The sequence below is a fragment of the Lycium barbarum genome, chromosome 1, assembly GCF_019175385.1.
Source record: "Lycium barbarum isolate Lr01 chromosome 1, ASM1917538v2, whole genome shotgun sequence".
NCBI classification, from domain to species: domain Eukaryota; kingdom Viridiplantae; phylum Streptophyta; class Magnoliopsida; order Solanales; family Solanaceae; genus Lycium; species Lycium barbarum.
This window is the reverse complement of record NC_083337.1, coordinates 97003142-97026818: the sequence shown is the minus strand read 5'-3', so window position 1 is coordinate 97026818 and position 23677 is coordinate 97003142.

The window sequence follows — 23677 nt, the reverse complement described above, 5'->3', positions numbered from 1 at the left end:
AAAAGTGAAGATATTACAGTTCTAGCAGAAGTAAGGGTTGAATCTTCCCTGATTGGTATTGATTTAAGTTTAATTACCGTTGTATAGTAATTCTGTTGATAGGAATATTGGATAAACATTGTGTGGGATGTTTTATGGAGTATTTTGCTATTGATTTATATTGTTGTTGATGTTGGTATTGTTGTTGTTGTTGTTGGTTGCTGGATGGTGATTTCAGGCTAGGGATATAAATAGGAGAGATGCTGCCCGAATTCCGGCAGATTCTAAATTGAATTAACTGGAGGATTTAAGATAAGCATATGATATTGAGCCTAACAATAGTATGAATGGTTTATATGTAGATTTACGAGCTTGGGAAGATAAACGTCGAGTGGCTAAGGAGACCGAAAGTTATGTTAAGGCTTGTCTCTTTCTTTCTAAAGGCATGACTCCTACGTTACGATTCCATATATTTCTTCCATAACATCTTTGTTCCCGAAAAGCTAGAAGTTCATGATTCTCAAGGTTTTTAGGATTTTAAAGACAGGGTGTTTTCTATGAGGACCATGATGGTAATGATGACTTCTTTCTTGTGAATCCATACATGTCTTCCATAATGCCCTTATTTCCAAACGCTAAAGATTCAGGATTCTTATAAAGTTTCTTACGACACTAAGGATGAGATGTTTTCTATGAAGAACTTGATGATGATGATTTTTAAATTCTAGAAATTCCAAAGCTTAGGATTTTAATGCCATTATGAGACTGTGGAGCTTATTTCAGGATTTCCTTGATCTTATTCATTGCTATTGATCTCACCTTATAATAATTTTTCATTCAAGGTGAGATAAAATGATGATGATCGTTCCATAACACAATCGGAGGTTACCGACCTTACGTCACTCCAATAAAGTGACATCCTTTATTTGGGCACTCATGCATACTGCCTATATTATATATGTTTATATGTATCTATATGTATAGTTGGGATATCGGAAAAAAGGTAGGCGTTATACACGCATAACCACCTGATCAGCTCGATATCGTCCCGGACGCGGGATGCCCGGACGCGGGATATATGGGATAGATGGATTGGGCCGTTCGTTCCTCGGCACTATTATATATTTATGGATCGGGCCGTTCGTTCCTCGGCACTATTATATATTTATGGATCGGTCTGTTCGTTCCACGGCACCATCATATATTTATAGATCGGGTCATTCATTCCGTGGCAATATATTCTATTTAAGCATCGGGATGCACATTCCGCAGCACTATTATGTTATACATGTATATGAGAAAAGTTATTTTTTAATAAGGCTAATCATGCATGATATCCGCCTTATAAGGTAATCAGATGTACATGTTATCTTTTCATCTCATGTTATGTTCCATACTTCTTATTATGTTGTTATTCATGTATTTCATACTCAGTACCATGTTCGTACTGAGTCCCTTCTTGTGGACGTTGTATTCATGCCCGTAGGTATAGATAGACGAGATGAGAACCCTCTGCAGTAGGCTGCTTTCGAGTACTAGTTTTGCTTGGCGGGCTCCACTTCTTCCTGGAGCATTGCTGAATCTGGTTTGTATATACATTTTGTGTCAAGGGTATGTCGGAGGCCCTATCCCAACTTCTGTACTTCATTCATGTTCATAGAGGCTTTTGCAGACAGATTCCTGTACACAACTTAGTTATGTTTTGTTAAGTGGAGATGTTGACGTTGGAAGCTTAAGGTGCTTATACGTATGCATGATACCATATTCATAGTTGGCCTTCCTACTTTGCCGTTTGAGACATAGAGAATGTGAGTAATATGTTGGTTCGCTCGGTCCCCGTAGGGCGCCGGGTGCCAGTCATGCCTCACCAAGGTTGTGGTGTGACAAAACTCCCCCAATAACCCTCAAGAATGGTTCCCAAGAGCTCAAATTTTGAAATGGTATTAAATGATAGACTAAGGGCTTTTACACTACTAAAAAAACGGGAAAAACCGATGACAAAAACCGACGGGAAACCGACCCTTACCGTCCGTCGGTTTACATAGCCTCACTTTTCGAAAACCGACGGACCACGTTGGTTTTTTCCGACGGACAGCGTCGGTTACGTAGTTTGTCGGGTTTTATTCAAAAATTAAAAAAAAAAAAACTAAAAAAACCGACGGACAAAGTCGGTTTTTTTAATTTCTGATTTTTGATCTTATACAAAAATAATATATATTTTATGAAAAAAACGACGCAATGCGTTGGTTTTTTATTTAAATTAAAAACCGACATAGTGCGTCGGTTTTGTATAAAATTTAAGAATTAATTTCCAGAAAATCGACGGACAAAGTCGGTTGTCTAGAAAATTTGCAAAATTAATTTCCAGAGAACCAACGGACTGCGTCGGTTCTGCGTCGGTTTTCTAGAAAATTTCCAGCATGCAAATCATGCATTTTCTGCAACCACACCTGCTCAGAAACCAGTACCAAAAGTTGCTCAAAACTAGCATTCAAATGCTCAAAATCAATTCTAAAAGAGCTACAACACATAAAATCACCCTAAGTAATAATAAAACACATCAAACACTATCTAAACACATCAAATACGATCCAAATAGACCTTCAAAGTTCAGAAATATTTAAATGTCCAACCAAAAGTACCATTAACTAGTTTTAACATAAGTCCATTATTAAATCCAAACTACGACAATTGATCATCCGGTGTCCGGGCTACGTAATCACCGTCATCATCATCTTCTGGGTCGGAGGGGGTGGGGGGGGGGGGGGGGGGAGAAGGGGGCACACCAAATTGTCCACATGCAATGTGGCTTTAACTTGTGCCATTGGCGATTCAATGCTCGGTTTCATGGTGTTACTTTCTTAAACTCTTTTTGCCTCAGTCTCAGCTAATTTCCTATTAAGTTCAGCAATTTGCTGCGCCATAGCTGCGACCTGAACACCATCAACTCCCTCGGCTTGTCGAGAAGACCCTTCAATTTATAAATTCTAACTTTAATATAATTTTGAAAAGCACAATCCCAATTAATTCTAACTTTGAATTCTCAATAACAATTCTAACTTTAATAACTTATGGATTCTAACTTTAATTCTAAAAATTGAAAAGTAAATCTAGTCAAATAAAGTCTACATTTTGGTTTTGAGGTTATAGAAATATTATAACTTAATAATTCTAACATAACTTAATTATTCTAACTTTGAAAAGCACAATTCCAACCAATTCTAAAAATTGAAAAGTAAATCTAGAGAAATAAAATCTACATTTTAGTATTGAGGTCATAGAAATACTATAACTTAATAATTCTAACCTTGAAAAGCACAGTCTCAACTAATTCTGATTTGGAATGATCAATAACAATTCTAATAACTTATGGAATTCTAACAAAAAACACAATCCAACAAAAAAAAAAAAAACTAGTCAAATAATTAAAGTATACAGTTTTGCACATATTCAACATCAATAATATTACAAAGAATGATAACTAAGCTAACACAAATACATTGACAAAGAACATGAAATATAGCACAATCTCAAGCCAAAAAAAAAAAAAATGACAACTAAACTATTCAAATAAAGTTTACATTTTTTTCACAAATTCAACATTAATAACATTGCAAATGATGTTTAACAAAGCTAAAATGACTAGCATTAGGCCTAAAATCTACAAATAAAACTAAAATTGAAAGAATTTTAAGTGCCCTAATTTAAGAGAAACTAACCTCAATTTATTAACTTCAAAATGGGTCTGGGGTAGGTGGGGACAGGCTGCGCAGGCGGTGGCGCTGGGCGGCGGGAAAATAGGCGGCGGGGCTAGGCGGAGGGGAGGGGGGCGGCAGGTAGAGTTTGGGGGGAAAGTGGGTTTTGAAGTTGGAAAAGGAGCAGAATGGGCATAAAACCCGTCTGCTAACATTTTAAAGAAAAACTAACGGACAAAACCGACCCTGTCCGTCGGTTTTTTTCGCAAGTTTGACCAGCTTTTGACCCAATTTTTTTTTTTTTTTTAAAAAGAAACCGACCCTGTCCATCGGTTTCTTTAAAAAAATTATTTATTATTTCTTTAAAAAACAAAACGAATTGCATATTATTTATAATATTTTTAAAATAAAACCGACACCGTCCGTCGGTTTTATATTTTTTAATGAAACCGACGTGGGATGTAGGTTTATTTTGGCGGTAATATATTTTTAAAATTCTTCCAAAAAACCGACGTCGTCCGTCGATTTTCTAATTAAAATAATTAAAAAAAAATAGAAATACAAAAAACCGACGCAGTGAGTCGGTTTTGTGAACCGACGCAATGCGTCGATTTTTTGTCGGTCGATTTTTAGCAGTTTTTTAGTAGTGTTAATACCTCATTTAATGAACTCACTGCCCGTCACCCGCGCCGGCGATGCTAAGGACGCTCCAGCAAGGACCGATCTAGCGGCAGGGTGACCGCTTCAGCAGTACGCTGCCGCGGTGCTGGTACTGCCATAGCGGGCACCAGACACCAGAAACTTCTCTAAGTTACACACTTCAACCTGAATTTTCGACTAATTCCCGAGGCCATCTGCTCACAGACAATATGCACAGACACACATAAAAGCGCACTACGAACGCGTTCGTGGCCTCGAAATTCCCAACGGAGGTCTCGTTGATCGAGTCAACCCCGGATACCTCAATTCTAATTTCCCAACCCAAGTCCCAAAATGCATCCGAGTGCATTAGGAAACGAACAACATATACACACAAGTTCTAAATGACCATCCAGACCTCTCGGAATTGACGAATTTCTGAAGAAGGTCCGTTTATCCAAAAGTCAACTTTGAGTGAACTTTTCTTCGCTTAAAGCCCATATTTCACAAAAAGTCGCCCGAATCAAATCTAATACCTCGAGAAATGTGTCAACGGTCCCCTCGGGTCAAAAGTGAGTCAACCAAGCTCGAAAAGGGGCGAAAATACTAAAAAGACTATAACGACCAAATGGGTCGTTACATCAGATAACAATTAAACAAACGCTCATCCTCGAGCGACAAGGAAGAGAGGACAGAAAAATGCTCGAATCGGCAATAACTTAAGATACCGGCTACTCATATAGAATTCTCCTTACAGGAAATATTCTCATCGAATAAAACAGAATCCTAACAAATGGTACAGAAACCCCCAGAACGGTACTTATCCAACACAGAACTATGGAAAACCAGATGAACATTCGATAGGTCTAATGAAAAACTAACTCATAGAACAAGGGCCCAACAACGGGTAGTCTCAATGACCAATACACCTCGGGCTCACTTGCTCTCCTTCCAAATTCGTAAGACACCCTTGCCGGGTGTAACATTAAAACCTAATCGTTCGCTCTACATGTCATAACTCTCTATCTTAACTCAAGCTCCATTTCTCGTATCTCCACATTCAAATTTCCTTCACAACTGATCCTCGAATAACAAATTTACTTTTACCCGAATTCTCTGATTGGATAACACCACAATCCTGACGCGATCAATAGGCCCCACAAACACTTTCCCAAACCAACGCAATCCTTTGAAACCTGGTCACAAAACATAGCCCATTCAGAACCGATAAAATACTTTGAATCCGCTAGCTCCATCTCCCACATTTTCTAAAGCCGTTACTCGCACTGCAATTTCTTAGAAACATATGACCACACATACCAAAATTCTGAACTCATAACTTACTCTCGCCAAAAAGAATCCTTGATTCATTTGCGATTTCTAAGAAATTCTATCAAACTTGGTCTTACCAGAAGCCAACTTGGCTAGTTCTAAATCTTTTTGAACCTTTAAATCACAATACAGGAACCATACCGCTAAATATCTCGTCAAGAAAAAAACTGATAACTATAGAGACCTCTCATACAATAGTTCCTCCTCAAATCTGTACTAGGCTCATTGCATACTCTTATTCTGTCCCAAATAACTGTCCTCAGAAATTATCATCAAATCCACTAGAAAACCCTTATAAAGCTCGATAAATCTGTCATACCCAAATCTGAAACGAAACGCTTCGAGTCCTCAGATATCTTCCTGGAGGTGTAATCATAGACCTTTAAGCTTAACTCGACCCACACTGACCGGAATGAATGCAGAACCCTCAAATATCACCAATAGTCATTAGAACCAACTTCGAATTTCGAAACCAATCACAGCCATACCACGCATGACAAATCCTGTCTATCACATTCGACTCCACAAGTTGAGTCCTATCCAAGTTATCCACTTAGTATCGAAGAGCTATACCTTACAATTTCAATCTTCATATTTCTCAACCTTTACCCGATACGGAATTCCGATACAACCCTCAAAACCTTTCGACGTGAAACCTGAAGCCTCATATAGTAATTATATAACCATCGAATCTCATAGTATCACCTCGATATGCTCGTAAATGCTCCTAAAGTATCCAGTCTTACACCGCCGCTCTAAATCTCACGCAATCAACCCCAAGTTTTTAATAACCAAAAACGCTTACCTAAACTGTCCAGTCAATACTACTTGCAACATAAAATATCACCACGATTAGGGTCTCAACTCGAAAATATAACTCTAGTCCTCACATGATAGGGATTTCACATTTTTCTCTCTTAAGGCATGCTAATTCATCCACTGTAAAGGTTACGAAACTTATCCGATTGTGTACCACAAAGCCACTTCTTATAAACCTCAACATGTCAGTTCACTGAAATTTGCTTCTTACTAGTCGCTGATGACGAACCTCACGGAACTCTGTCATATCATATAGTCCATGTCACGACCCGGCTAGGGGCCGCGACGGGTACCCAGGGCTAACCACCGAGCACCGCTCGTACTATCATTTACCTAACCCATTTAACAATCATTCATCTATTTCCGGTTAGCTTTAAATAGAGGATTTACTTTTCATTACAAAAATATAACGCGTTGATACAAAACATATTTCAATATACTTATACACATGCGTACTACCCACGTTGTGGAACCACACAACCCACATCGAGCATCTACGAGCCTCTATTGAGTGACATACAAATATATACACAAAGGGAACAACCAATTAGCACCTCCGGAAGATGGAGTGCTCTTCAGCTCGGCTAGTGACTCCTATCAGTCTGGACCGCTCTCCCGTCTACCTGTGGGCATGAACATAGCATCCAAAGAAGAGGATGTCAGTACGAGCATTGTACTGAGTATGTAAGGCATACATCAAGAATTAAAGTAAGAATAAGAAAGTAAAGTAAGTAAAAGGAGATAATCGATAACTGCTTGCCTCTTAAGGCGGATCCATGCATGCATACTCATAAAGCATCATATAGTAAATTGCTGCGGAACGCGCAGCCCGATCCATATGTCATCATATGTTAGTGCCGAGGAACGTACGGCCCGATCCATTAATATAATAAGTTAGTGCCGAGGAACGTACGGCCCGATCCATAACCCATATATCCCGCGTCCGGGCATCCCTCGTCCGGGTTGAAATCATGATATGCCAGCTGACCAGGTGGCTATGCGTCTATAGCGCCTCACCTTCCCCATTTCCCCTGAAAACATTTTCATATCATATATATATACATACATAATATACATAGCATGCTTGAGAGCCCAAGGAAAAGCTGTAAGTACGTCGGAGTGACGTAAGGTCAAAAGCCTCCGATTATGTTATGGAGTAATCATCGTCGCTTTGTCTCACCTTGAAGGAACAATTATTATAAGGCGAGACTATCAATGAAGAATAGCATTAAAAGAAAGCATAGAATAAAATCATGAACTTCATAAGGCATCCATTCATATACTTTGGAAGATTTAGAAATAAAGTCACCATCCATGAATAAAATGAGAAATCAGTAAATAGCTCGACGTTCTCATATAGTCCTTGAAATCGTAAACTTGAAACTTTTACACATAAAATCGTTCTCATCATAGTCATCATAATGATATTCTCACTTTTGACATCATCGTTGTCATTGCAAAAAAATATCCTTCGTCGTTATCATAAGAACTCACATAATCACAACCTTTGGTTTTGGAAAATAGGAGTACTTGGAAAACATTTATGGAATATCAAGAAGGAAATCATGCTTCGGAATCTTAGACTTTTTAACCTTTGATAGCAAGGAAAGGATGGGAGCATTTATGAAATCGTAAGCTAGGGATCATGCCTTTGAAAGAAAGGGAATAGCCTCACATACCTTGGTCGTTTAGCTAAGATACTGCTCACTTGTTCTCCGTCGATATCACGTCGTTACCTTCATAAGAGAATTCGTATCAACATTAGTAAACTAACTACAAGAACGCATCGCTAATTCTAGGAACAGTCGGACAACGCTTCCTTCGCTCATACCATTTTTCTCATGTTTTATATCAACTCCCAACATTCATAATATTACTAGCATATCATCATCGACAATCGTCATTTACGTACATTTGGCAAAATCCACCATTTTCCTCCAATTTTCCCTTATTTCTACTTCTAGCTCATCCTTGCGTTTTCATGCATTTAATGCTTGTTTCATGATATAAACATCATTTATAACGTACTTGTATCACAACACTTCAATATTCATAGTTCAATTCCACTATCATTCATTTATGTCACTATTCACTCAATGATGACCCATTTCTATGTTCTTCTACATTTCAAGTGTCTAGGCTTTCCAATACTTCAAACAACATGGAAAAATCATGAAAATTACCTTGGGTGATGGTTGAACAATCCTTAAGTTGAAATACTGCAATTAGCCAAAACCCTAGTTCCACCTTCTTGGGAATTTCTTGATTTAGAAGATCCTTTGATGTGTTCTTACACTTATTTTCATAAATTTAGTGGTGATGATCTTGATATTCCCTTTGATTCTATTGAATTCTTGTGGAGGAAATATTTGGGGAGTTCTAGAATGTCCTTGAGTTGTATGGATGAATAATGAAATGAGTTGAAGTCCAAGTCCCTTTTAAAAATCACAAAAACTGATCTTTAATGAATTCTTGTCGGGATGAACAGTGGTCGTAAACCACCATATACGGACCGTATTTTGATTTACGGTCCGTCCTCCATGGCCGTATTTAACCATTTCAAAGACAGAAAGTTTTGGCTGAGGAACATGACAGTTTACGACTGAGGTTTACGATCCGTAAACCAGTTTACGGGCCGTCCTCCAAGTCGTTTTTAACCATTTTCACAATTTACAGAAAGTTGAGATTTTGGACAAGCTGGAGGACGATTGCACTATACGGTCCGTAATCACTTTACGGGCCGTATAGTTCCATATACGACCACTGGACAGAAAATTTTTCCGCGACTTTCTTATTTTCCAAAACTTCATAATTATCCATTCCCGCCTTAACAAACACCATACACTCAAACTTTTAATCATTCCACTCATCATACAAGTATGGAGAATTTCCGAGGTGTAACATTCTTCCCCCCTTTTGGAACATTCGTCCTCGAATGTTAAATCAGCGGGGTTTCTAAGAAAATTTGTCGGAGTTTCCTTTGTAACTTGGACACTACTTTTTCCATTACAACAACCCACAATATCTTCGCTTCACCGGTCCATATCACAATATTAACACATTTATGGCCACACACGACCAAAAACATAAAATTAAAACATACATACCATCATGGACTTTTCCTTGTGATTCGACTAGGTGCGGATACTTGGCTTCCGCATTCACTTTGGCTTCCCTAGTATTTTTTCCCGATTATTGTTTCTGCCATCAAACTCTGATTTAAGCCAACTCCTTATTTCGAAGTCCTCGCACTTACCTATCTAATGTGGCAAAGGGTACTTTCTCATACATCAACTCTCTTGTCATTTGAGGATCATTTTATTGACATGCTCCTAGTGGGAGTTCTAACATATTTATAAGCCACCTTGCTTGTTGCATACGATCTTATAGGATCTAATGCATCGGAACCTAACTCTCCACCTTTATTCCGTGATTCTATCTCTCTCGCAGGTTGTCATATCCTCGGGCTTCTATGGTGAGTATGTAACCTGTACTTATACTATGCCCCAAGCAATTATTCCATTTGTCTCTCACAGTAATTCCAACTCGACATTTCAGTTCTGTTCACCATATACCCTCCTTCAACTTACCCCGGGCATCATGACTCTCTCACCCTTACTTTACCTCTTACTCCTCTCCTAAGTGTTCACTTGGTCTCATTGGCGAAGCGTACATATCTACGAATTACATACTCTTTTGCGCGATTCGCATTTGTACCCATCCATCCGTATACCTGTATCCATGTCTGTCTTCGCATCCATAGTCATATCCATCTGTATGCCGTATCCATGGTCATATTCATCTAAGTGTCAATATCCTTCTCAATGACCCTTTCGCTAACGCCCTTACCTCGAGAACGGGGTAACTTTACAATAAGACCCATGTTAATATCATGAATTATTCTGTGTCTCAGGCCTGCATTCCTTCTTCTTGGGGCTACCGTCACCCACTATATTCACAACATTCTCCGGGGTTATATTTTCATTTGGGCTAAAAGAGTATTCAATCTCGGAAGTCATTAAATCAATATAAGGGCAAAGAAACGAGAGTTTCCATTCTGCTGGAAGAGTAATAGTGACTAATCAGTACTCCCTAAACTGATTCCGACTCTCCTCCAACCATGTCACGCAATCAGAGTTTCGCAGTTTTATTCCTCGTTTTGCGCCACTTGGGACCTTATGGGACACAACGTCTCACAGATCGGCCTTATACTTCGCTACAAATTCATCTGAGATTTATAATTTAGAGGGACGATGAGGTGGTATAATCTTAGAGAATTGTGGGTCCACCTCTGCCCGTCACCAGTGTATTACTATCTTTGCCGACTCACGGCTCTTCTTCTTCCCCCTTCTTCTTGCTTTTGCGTGTCCTTATTCTACTGCGTTTAGTCAATACACTCCCGTAGGGTTCATCATTTCAACCTTCACACTGGTGTCCTCTCTATTTGCTTCCCCCCTTTTAAGGGTTTTACTCGTACCTTTAAATCTCAAATCCACGTACTCCTGGCTACACTACGCCTTACTTATTCCGTCCCCTACAGTCTATGGCTATAACAATTCATACGTAGAGTCGTGGAGTCGTGGAGTCTTAGCGTACTCGCCTTACAGTCTTATAACCAAGAAATGCACCCGATATAACACTCCGAGCAAAAACATACGTTACTTAGCTCATCCAGTAGTTATGTGTCTGCATCTGAATCTGCTCCGATTAACAACTTCCTGCCCCATAGGGATGCTTACATTAATAGTGGGTCTATCTATCCATGCCACCCATCTAATGTCACTCGCCCTCTTCTTCGGCGCTCAAAATTGTTTGTAACTCCACCATCGTTTCCCTAGGGCTTAGGTCTCTCTTACGCCGCTAATGCGCCCCATGCCTCCTTATTCTCCTACTCTTGTTTGCGCTTGGAACCGATTTCATATCCGCATTGTACCACTATCATTATTAGTTATAACTCTACTCTATCACTTCATCGTCGTACAGTAGACCCATAACTCATGATCATCTTTTCCTCTTCAACTCTTTACCGCATTCACTTCACTCGTTCTAACTTGGTATGGGATATTTGTAGGAGATATGTTCTCCTTTAACTACCATGCCACTATTCTTTAGGCACTCGTACTTCGTACATTTCCTCTTTGCTATCTTATCTCCTCCTACTTAATAATCGATCCTTGACTCTTCGCATGAGGAACCATATTCTTAACTTAGTACCACTTTGTTCTTTAGCATACACCACCTGTGTCAATCCGTCCCTTGCTGCCTAAAACTAATTCTATCCGTCCTGATCATCCCCCATCTCGCTCCTATCGCGTTGACCTTCCTCCTACTAATTATCCTACTTTCATTATTTATCTTTACCGTAGTCTCGGCCTTATACGCCCAACTAAAGATATCATCCATGCCCTTAGGCGTCTTCTCGCTATACTTTACATAACAATTCTTGTTACGGCTCACTGTACCCATATCATAATCCATCCTATAGAGTGACACTTCTTGATCTCATTTGCAAACCTGCTCATAACATAGGGTAGCCTCATGAAGCAGGTATACTCAACCTGTTATCCCTTTTAGTCAGTCACATTACATTTACCATATGGCTTACTTGCACACGTATTCGCATTAATCATACAAGGGTGCTAGCAATATACCTGGAGTAATATCAGGGGAAGACTCAGGATCCCGTCGTTCAGCTAACGCCTGGGTATGATGCTGGGGTCTGCTTGGACTAGGCGTTCTTCGGTCTCTATCACTGCTTACTAGCTCCTGTGGCCCTGACCTTGGAGGGCGTGTCGATGATGAAGAGCCCGTTACCATTCCCGTAGTCCGAACCTCACTTTTACCACATAGCGATGGACAATTTCTCTTTAAATGGCCTGGCCTAGCACAGGCATAACAAACATCTAAGCCCCGGTGACACGGTCCCCAATGTAACCTGCGACACTGAATACATCGTGGTACTAGTGTTATATCCCGTATTGTTGAATGTCGGATTATTTGATGGGGTGGGGCCCACACACCGAGATTTTTTTTTTTTTGGAACATCTGAAAAGTCATATGAATCACATATGTAAAGTTAAACACAACTCATGAAGTACCCTTGGGCCAAATCAAAGTGGAAGCCCTCCAAACGAATATTTTTAAGAAAACGTTTTCGGGTGACCTGACTTTGAGGGGCACAAACGGTATTATAAGTTTGAAATATGGAAAGATACCATGAAATAGAAGTTGTAGATAATTGAATTAGCTTTCTATCCATAGGTCGTGGGTTCCTAGGTGATGTCGGTACAAGGAGATATGAACGTTTTAAGGTCGAAAGGTCAGTGGGCTAGGCCCAACTCGGGATCAACCGAGTTGACCCAAAAAAATAAAATGAAAATTTAGGCCCAATGTTTAAGGGGTGGCCGGCCAAGTGAGGCCCAACCCATGGTTTTAATGAATATTTCCATGTGCTAATTAATTATAAATGGTCACTATCTAATAGAAGTTTCAAGAAACAAAGAAAGAAGAGAAAGAAGAAAAACCAAGAGCAAACATAATAGCCATTTCGGGTTGGCCATAGAAAAATCACCCTCAAAAAAATATTGATTCTAAAATTATTTTCTTGTTGAATTCCTACTAATTCAAGGTCCCTCTACAACTTGGTGTAGTTGTTTTGGAAGATTGAGCATTAGTTTCATCAATCTCACACTTTGGACAAGTGAAGAAGATTGGAGAAAAAGGTAGGAATTCATACCTTTTTATTATGTTATGAAGGTTTGTTTGTGTTGTAGTATATGGAAATGAGTAGAAACTATGGAAATATGGAAGTTTACAAAGTGTATATATATATATATGTAGCCGTGAGTGTATGTATGTTGTATACATATATGAGTTGAATTTTATGTTGTATTCTAGTTGTGGTTATGGTGAAAATTATATTGGGAATGAAAGTTGAATGAATTTTGGTTGAAGTTGGAATGTAGAAGATTATGTCACTTTAGAATGATTTTGTGATATTATGGAAATGAAGTTGTTAAGATGTGAATTATGATTATGGTTGATGAAATTGGAAGATGGAAATATGTTATGGATATGTATGTTGAATATTAGAAGTTTTGTATGAATTATGACTTTGGTGGAAAGTTTGTATATTTTGTATATCTTGTGAATATTTTGTGGAAATGATATGAAATGCTTCCAAATTATATTGTGATAATCTAGATTAATAATGAATATGAAAACATTGAGATTGGTTTGGAAATGGGAAGTCGGAATGAAAGTTCTTGCATTATGTCGAAAAGAAGACTAGTTGTGTTATATTGTGTCCTATATTGATTGTTGTCGTTGTTGGTGTTGTTGTTGGGTTCTTGTTGATTGTTTTGGCCGAGTTAAATTCTCGGGGATGATATATGTATAGGGGAGATGCTGCCCAAATTTCTGTAGGCAATTATGAATAAAGATTGAATACTTAAAGATTAGAAATTGAGAATTGGTAAATGTGACCAATTGCAGATTTTGGGCGAAACGGGAATTGAATTTGGAAAGGCGTAAAGAGCATATAAGGTATGTAAAGCTATCCCGATTCTTCTTTTGGCATGTCCTAGGTGTACTAGGATCGGATTTGAGCCCCGAAATATATTCTGTCCATGGGAATCCGCGTTTGAAATTGTCACTTTTTCATTCAATAGAATTGAACCTTTTAGGTATGCTTTGTTGGAAGAATTAGGCAAACTTTCACAAATTGTTTAGAAAGTTATGAAATGTCCCTAGTACCTCTATAGGTGACCCCACAAGCTTAAAATACGTAATTTGAGCCCACTGCTTCGTTTGTCCCGAGGTGGGCCCACTATTTCCGATTTTACCCCTTTTGTATTTATGACTTGTCTTCGAGCTGCTTTAAAGGAAATGTCTTAACTACTCCTATAACTATTATCTAAAGAATTGTTTTAAATACTCCGTTAAGTCTTATAAACTGTTTTGGATCTTGGAAACGATCTCAGCAAGATTATGCCTCCGTAACCCATTATGACATCCGAAGTTTACTTACTATGATTCCGTCCGATTTCATTGTTTTGACTTGTCACTCGATATGCCTCATTGAGTCTCTGGAAGTATACATGGTATTTTATTGCATTTAGTTTCTCACTACTCCATTCGTGGATGCCTCAATGTTTCCCACACTGAGCCCGGGCCAGGATATGTTCTCAAGCGTCTTCCACTACATTGTTCGCCGTGCCTCGATGTGAGGGGGCAGGTATATATGTACATGGGTTGTGGAGTATGCTGTGCCATGTACACTATTCTGACATGATATGATATGATCTGATATGGCCATTTGATATGTTATGCTATGTTACGGGGTTATTCCCCTTTTCTGATCCTTATGTGTTGTGGCACCAGCGTCGGGGGGTGGCCACGTTCTGTCTGCCGAGTCCCTTGGCAGGGGCCGGATATGATATGGCATATGTTTCTGTATACACTCTTCATGTTTTGAAAATATGCATTTGATACTCTGGATATCACACTCACTTTTCTGTACGTTCTGTTTCGGTTATGATTTTGTCCCGTAGTGGGACCAGGTATGACATACGTTTTCTGCAAATACTATTTATGCTTTATGATCAGCATCTTTGCTAATCTGGATATTCCATTCATTTTCTGTATCGTCTGCTTCGATTATGACTTTGTTTATGACGTTCCATGCTTTACATACTCAGTACATATTTCGTACTGACCCCCTTTCTTCGGGGGCTGCGTTTTCATGCCGCGCAGGTACAGACTACAGATTTGCTGATCCGCATGTTTAGGACTATATTCTGCCATCTTGGAGTGCTCTATTGTTCGGAGCCTATGTTTGGTACAGTCCTTGCTATGGTGCATTTGTATGTTGTTCAGGGGTATGACGGGGCCCTATCCCGTCTTATGATTCTGATGTGTTCTGTAGAGGTCTGTAGACATACATGTGGGTTTTGCATATGATTTGGGTTGGTATGATCTGTGACAGCCTGATCGGCTTCCTTGTGCTTTATCCGTTAATCTGTGATAATTAATAACGCCAATTGAATTTTACATTTAAATATTCTGCTTATATGCTGGTTTGGGTTATTGGGTACGTTCAGGTGTCCAGCACGGACACTAGTCGCGGCCTACGGGGTTGGGTCGTGACAAAAGTGGTATCAGAGCGGTTCGTCCTCGGAGTGTCTGCAGACCGTGTCTCGTAGAGTCTTGTTTATCGGTGTGTTGTGCACCACATCTATAAACAGGAGGCTATAGGACATTTAGGGTGTTACCTTTCTTTGAATCTTAGATCGTGCGATAGAGCTAGCTGTAGGAAATGAATTCCTTTTTACTAACCTCTGATTTCAGCTGGAGAACGGTATCGACGTAAGACAGTGACTGATGATATTGGAAGCTACACAGTACACAGGTAAGAAATGGTATGAAAGACGTACGCTGGGTAAGGTATTTGAAGCACGATTGAAACATAAAGTTTAAAATCGTAATGAAAAGTAAACAGGAAAGTGCAATAGGTGCAGTTCGAGTTGGACATGTGAAGTAAGCCTCGGCATATTTATACTTTTTATTTGAAATTATCAGCCCTGTGTGGCTATGATGCGATATGATATGATATGTATATACGTATATGTGTTGGCCCTGTGAGGCATGGTTGGTATTTCCTGTGGGCAGGTTTTGGGATAGTAAGAAATACAGAGGAACCTCTGCCCAAATTTTCCTAGAAATACAAAGAGGAAGATGAGATATAAATTCTTAACATGTCTTGAAGGTCGATACCGATAGCGTAAATTCATTATGTTGGATTAAAGTTTGAGAGATACCCTCCATGTCATTCGTAAGAAGTATTATCCGTATTTGGAAAATTTTATCTCGAGAAAGCATATATGAGTAGCAGATTTGCAATTTATTTAAACGAACCGGAATATGTTCCGACCCCATTTTGCTTTAGGACAGCATATGTGGAAGGGCAAAAAATGTCCAACGATTAAGTTTCCTCTAATTGGAAGAATACAAAGTGTATGACAGGCAGTGGAAATTGAGTGGTCCGTTTACGACTCAAAAATATACATATACACAAATATGGAGGTAATTATGTGAGTTAAGTGCTAAGAGATTCCGCGAAGTTCGTCGGATTCTAGTTTGTAACATTTTATCAGTTCTCATCGACTGGTTGGAGATGGGATCTGTGGAATAAAAACCTAAACCCGTGAGCTGTCTAAAAGTATATATATACACACGCATGGAGGTAAATATTGAGGATTTACAGGGGCGACACGGTAACTATATAGTTAGAAAAGTAAAAAAATCCCCTCTAAATCGGGGTGGGACCCGCTACGAGAACGTTTTGAAAGTTGTTAAGACCCCGATTTGCCTTAAATTACGTGACCAAGGTCGCGCGTGGCAGTTGACGTGATTATACCGGCCTTAACGCACCTAAATGTATTAAAGTTTTAAGGTTAAGCGTGCTAGGGCCAGAGAAATTTGGGATGGGTGACCCCCTGGGAAATGTACCAAAATTTTTGGCAAACATAGATATAAGAGACGAATGGGAAATTCGGGGTAACCTAAAGGGAATTAGGATGTGTGGAATGGTTAGAAACCTTATAGGGGTCACGTAAGCTGAGACGGACTAGATTGGTAAAAAGGAAGGAAAAGCAGCGCAGCTCTGGAATTAGAGTAAAAATTTGAACAGGTGATTGAAGATGTATGGTGAAAGAAATGGTAGTGATATATGTACGTATGTGTAGGAACCCCCATTTACGACTATGTCGATCGATTGGTGAACCCTAATAGCCAGTGTTGTAATATATAGGAAGGATTAACTGGGCAGAATTTACGAGGAAAAGGGAAAGGTATGGTACAAATGTTACGAAATAGACCGATACTCATTTTGCTACTGGTTGAGTTTGGAAATTTCTAATACAACGATGTTTGGAAAGAAAAGAGAATAATTGAGTGGGGGGTAAGGAGATCAAATACCAGAAAAAGTGAATTGTAAGAAACATAGTTAAGCAGAGTCTTTAAAAGAGTTGACGGGCAAAGCACGAATGTTAATTGCGAAAACGAGCTAGAATGAAATAGTGTAGGGCAAAGGAAAACTTATGGCATGAAACGATGAATCATGTGAGTATCAAATAATTCGATTATTGAGGAAACAGAATGACAGATAAGGAATGGGTATGAAGGAAGAATGTGATTACTAAGAGATAAACTTCTACATTAATTATATTACTTGAGTGCCAGCTATCGGATAAGATTTTGTACTATATAATCGTGATTCTGTTAAGGTTTCGTACGAAGATAATCAAGTTATATGTTAGAAAGAAAAGACATGGATATGGTAGAAGTATAACCCCAAAGAAGGGGAGCAAATGAAAGTAAAGTAAGCATAAATGAAAACAATTGACACATAGAAGATTGAAGCGATAAGGAATTGGCCTAGGCTTTCGACATCGACTGAAATACGCAGTTCTCTGGGATTGGTCGGATATTACAGAAGATTTGTAGAGAAATTTATTTCTGCTACGACACTATTAATGAAGCTAATTCAGAAGGCAGTGAAATCTCAGTGGACCGGTACTTGTGAATGTAGTCCCAGTTGCTGAAGGGAAGCTAACGTTGTGGCAGACGCACTTAACCGCAAATCTATGGGCGGTTTGACCGGTGTGTATCCAGAAAGAAGGAATTGGCTTGTAAAATTCATCAGTTAGCTAGCCTTGGAGTCCGTTTGGTCGATTCTGGAGATATTGGGATTTGTCCGAGAAGTTGCTGAATCGTTGATTAGGGAAGAGGTAAAACAGCGTCAGTTCGAGGATTCTATTCTGGTATGGTACAAAGATACAACCCTTGATAAGAAAGGGACCCAGTTGAGATCTCACCTGATGGGGTATTATTATACAAAGGCAGATTATGTGTGCCTGACGTTGCAGGGCTGCGACGGCCAATTATGGGCGAAACGCATAATGTTCGGTATTCTGTTATCCTGAATCCACTAAAATGTACCATGAACTTATATGCTTATACTGTGGAATGGCATGAAACGGGACATCGCAGAGTTCGTTGCCCAGTGCCCGAATTGCCAGCAGGTTAAAATTGAACATCAGAAGCCAAGTGGACTTCATTACAGGGTTGCCTCGCACTCCGCGGAAGTATTACTCTATTTGGATTATTGTGGATAGGCCGACAAAAAATCAGCCCACTTTCTTCCCGTCAGAACCACTTACTCAGCGGAGGATTATGCCAGACTATATATTAAAGAAATAGTGCAACTCCACGGAGTTCCTACATCTATTACCACTGACGGAGGTGCCCATTTTATGGAAAATTTTTGGAGATCTTTTCACGAAAGATTAGGGACTAAGGTGAGTCTGAGCATAGCATTCCATCCCTAGAGCGACGGACAGGCCGAGTGCACTATATAAACGCTATAAGATATGTTGTGAGCCTGCGTTATTGATTTCAGAGGCAGCTGGGATAGTCATCTGCCGTTGATTGAGTTTGCTTATAATAACAGCTACCAGTCTAGCATCCAGATGGCTCTGTACGAGGCTTTGTTTGGCAGAGAATGCAGGTCACCGATCGGCTGGTTTGATATTGGCGAAACAGAACTAATAGGCCCAGGTATGATCCAACAGAAGGTTGATAAGATGAAACTTATCCGACAGGGACTATTAGCAACTCAGAGTCGACAGAAGTCATACGCTGATAAACGACGTCGACCCTTGGAGTTCCAGGTCAGTGATTGTGTATTTTTGAGAGTATCGTCTATAAAAGGCGTGATGCGATGCGACAAAAAGGGTAAGCTCCGTCTGCAATATATCGGACCTTATCAGATTATTCGAAAGATTGGGAATGTCGCCTATGAGCCAGATCTGCCATCTGATTTGAAAGCGATACATCCGGTATTTCATGTGTCCATGCTCCGCAAATGTGTTGGTGATCCCTCTAGAACATTTCCAGTGAATGATATTCAGGTGATGGAGAAATTTTCTTAAGAAGAGCAACTTGTAGCTATTCTGGATCGTCAGGTGAGGAGCCCTCGTACCGAAGATATACCCTCTGTTAAAGTCTTATGGCGAAACAATAATAAAGAAGGAATGACCTGGGGAGCAGAGGATGAAATGAAGAAAAAGTACCCTCACTTGTTCTCTACACCTACAGGTGATCTAAATCTCTAAACTTGTTATATTAATTGGTAAATAATTCATGTGTGCTACTCATAAGAAGAAACTCCCCCGGAGTGTTTGTAAGTACCCTTGGGCCAAATCAAAGTGGAAGCCCTCCAAACGAATATTTTTAAGAAAACGTTTTCGGGTGACCTGACTTTGAGGGGCACAAACGGTATTATAAGTTTGAAATTTGGAAAGATACCATGAAATAGAAGTTGTAGATAATTGAATTAGCTTTCTATCCATAGGTCGTGGGTTCCTGGGTGATGTCGGTACAAGGAGATATGAACGTTTTAAGGTCGAAAGGTCAGTGGGCTAGGCCCAACTCGGGATCAACCGAGTTGACCCAAAAAAATAAAATGAAAATTTAGGCCCAATGTTTAAGGGGTGGCCGGCCAAGTGAGGCCCAACCCATGGTTTTAATGAATATTTCCATGTGCTAATTAATTATAAATGGTCACTATCTAATAGAAGTTTCAAGAAACAAAGAAAGAAGAGAAAGAAGAAAAACCAAGAGCAAACATAAGAGCCATTTCGGGTTGGCCATAGAAAAATCACCCTCAAAAAAATCTTGACTCTAAAATTATTTTCTTGTTGAATTCCTACTAATTCAAGGTCCCTCTACAACTTGGTGTAGTTGTTTTGGAAGATTGAGCATTAGTTTCATCAATCTCACACTTTGGACAAGTGAAGAAGATTGGAGAAAAAGGTAGGAATTCATACCTTTTTATTATGTTATGAAGGTTTGTTTGTGTTGTAGTATATGGAAATGAGTAGAAACTGTGGAAATATGGAAGTTTACAAAGTGTATATATATATATATATATATATATATATATATATATATGTAGCCGTGAGTGTATGTATGTTGTATACATATATGAGTTGAATTTTATGTTGTATTCTAGTTGTGGTTATGGTGAAAATTATATTGGGAATGAAAGTTGAATGAATTTTGGTTGAAGTTGGAATGTAGAAGATTATGTCACTTTAGAATGATTTTGTGATATTATGGAAATGAAGATGTTAAGATGTGAATTATGATTATGGTTGATGAAATTGGAAGATGGAAATATGTTATGGATATGTAGGTTGAATATTAGAAGTTTTGGATGAATTATGACTTTGGTGGAAAGTTTGTATATTTTGTATATCTTGTGAATATTTTGTGGAAATGATATTAAATGCTTCCAAATTATATTGTGATAATCTAGATTAATAATGAATATGAAAACATTGAGATTGGTTTGGAAATGGGAAGTCGGAATGAAAGTTCTTGCATTATGTCGGAAAGAAGACTAGTTGTGTTATATTGTGTCCTATATTGATTGTTGTCGTTGTTGGTGTTGTTGTTGGGTTCTTGTTGATTGTTTTGGCCGAGTTAAATTCTCGGGGATGATATATGTATAGGGGAGATGCTGCCCAAATTTCTGTAGGCAATTATGAATAAAGATTGAATACTTAAAGATTAGAAATTGAGAATTGGTAAATGTGACCAATTGCAGATTTTGGGTGAAACGGGAATTGAATTTGGAAAGGCGTAAAGAGCATATAAGGTATGTAAAGTTATCCCGATTCTTCTTTTGGCATGTCCTAGGTGTACTAGGATCGGATTTGAGCCCCGAAATATATTCTGTCCATCGGAATCCGCGTTTGAAATTGTCACTTTTTCATTCAATAGAATTGAACCTTTTAGGTATGCTTTGTTGGAAGAATTAGGCAAAATTTCACAAATTGTTTAGAAAGTTATGAAATGTCCCTAGTACCTCTATAGGTGACCCCACAAGCTTAAAATACGTAATTTGAGCCCACCGCTTCGTTTGTCCTGAGGTGGGCCCACTATTTTCGATTTTACCCCTTTTGTATTTATGACTTGTCTTCGAGCTGCTTTAAAGGAAATGTCTTAACTACTCCTCTAACTATTATCTAAAGAATTGTTTTAAATACTCCGTTAAGTCTTATAAACTGTTTTGGATCTTGGAAACAATCTCAGCAAGATTATGCCTCCGTAACCCATTATGACATCCGAAGTTTACTTACTATGATTCCGTCCGATTTCACTGTTTTGACTTGTCACTCGATATGCCTCATTGAGTCTCTGGAAGTATACATGGTATTTTATTGCATTTAGTTTCTCACTACTCCATTCGTGGATGCCTCAATGTTTCCCACACTGAGCCCGGGCCAGGATATGTTCTCAAGCGTCTTCCACTACATTGTTCGTCGTGCCTCGATGTGAGGGGGCAGGTATATATGTACATGGGTTGTGGAGTATGCTGTGCCATGTAAACTATTCTGACATGATATGATATGATCTGATATGGCCATTTGATATGTTATGCTATGTTACGGGGTTATTCCCCTTTTCTGATCCTTATGTGTTGTGGCACCAGCGTCGGGGGGTGGCCACGTTCTGTCTGCCGAGTCCCTTGGTAGGGGCCGGATATGATATGGCATATGTTTCTGTATACACTCTTCATGTTTTGAAAATATGCATTTGATACTCTGGATATCACACTCACTTTTCTGTACGTTCTGTTTCGGTTATGATTTTGTCCCGTAGTGGGACCAGGTATGACATACGTTTTCTGCAAATACTATTTATGCTTTATCATCAGCATCTTTGTTAATCTGGATATTCCGTTCATTTTTTGTATCGTCTGCTTCGATTATGACTTTGTTTACTACGTTCCATGCTTTACATACTCAGTACATATTTCGTACTGACCCCCTTTCTTCGGGGGTTGCGTTTTCATGCCGCGCAGGTACAGACTACAGATTTGCTGATCCGCATGTTTAGGACTATATTCTGCCATCTTGGAGTGCTCTATTGTTCGGAGCCTATGTTTGGTACAGTTCTTGCTATGGTGCATTTGTATGTTGTTCAGGGGTATGACGGGGCCCTGTCCCGTCTTATGATTCTGATGTGTTCTGTAGAGGTCTGTAGACATACATGTGGGTTTTGCATATGATTTGGGTTGGTATGATCTGTGACAGCCTGATCGGCTTCCTTGTGCTTTATCCGTTAATCTGTGATAATTAATAACGCCAATTGAATTTTACATTTAAATATTCTGCTTATATGCTGGTTTGGGTTATTGGGTACGTTCAGGTGTCCAGCACGGACACTAGTCGCGGCCTACGGGGTTGGGTCGTGACAACTAGTGACCTCTTGTGACCGGAATCACTCTGAACCCGAGAACGAGAAACTCTGAGACTCTGGGATGACCTTGAATAAGCAGGTCCATCAAATCTGGGTCTGCGAAACTGTGGAGGTGCATCTCTAATCTCACGGTCAGACCCAAACGAATTAACTCCCTTTCTCCAACCCCTGTCATCGTGACTCGCATTCTGCCGCTGAGTCTGAGCGGCTACCAATTGATTCAGTAAAAGAATGGCCTGTCTCATCTCTTAGCCCGCGGTATCTTGCGAAGGAACGGGGGGTACTGGAGCTAAGATCGAGGCTTCCCTCTGATCCTTAAAAGTGGGCGAGGTATGAGAAAATCGAAGTGGGGCGTTATTCTGGGGTTCGCCCTCCTCCATATCCGTAGACGGCTCACGATCAAGCCCTTCTTCAACCACCATCTTTCCCTTCTGGGCTGTCGTAACTTTTCCCTTCATCGGTTTTGCTGAAATGACAACGCACCGTTAGGAGAGGAATAATCTTACGACACAGATCTATCGCACGATCTATTAAGAAGAAGGATGGTCATCTTTCCTAAATGTTCGGTAGCCTCCTGTTTATAGATGTGGTGCACAACACACCGATAAACAAGACTCTACTAGACACGGCTCGTAGACACTTTCTATGACGAACTGCTCTGATACCACTTCTGTCACGACCCGGCTAGGGGCCGCGACGGGTACCCGAGGCTAACCACCGAGCACCGCTCATACTATCATTTACCTAACCCATTTAACAATCATTCATCTATTTCCGGTTAGCTTTAAATAGAGGATTTGCTTTTCATTACAAAAATATAACGCGTTGATACAAAACATATTTCAATATACTTATACACATGCGTACTACCCACGTTGTGGAAC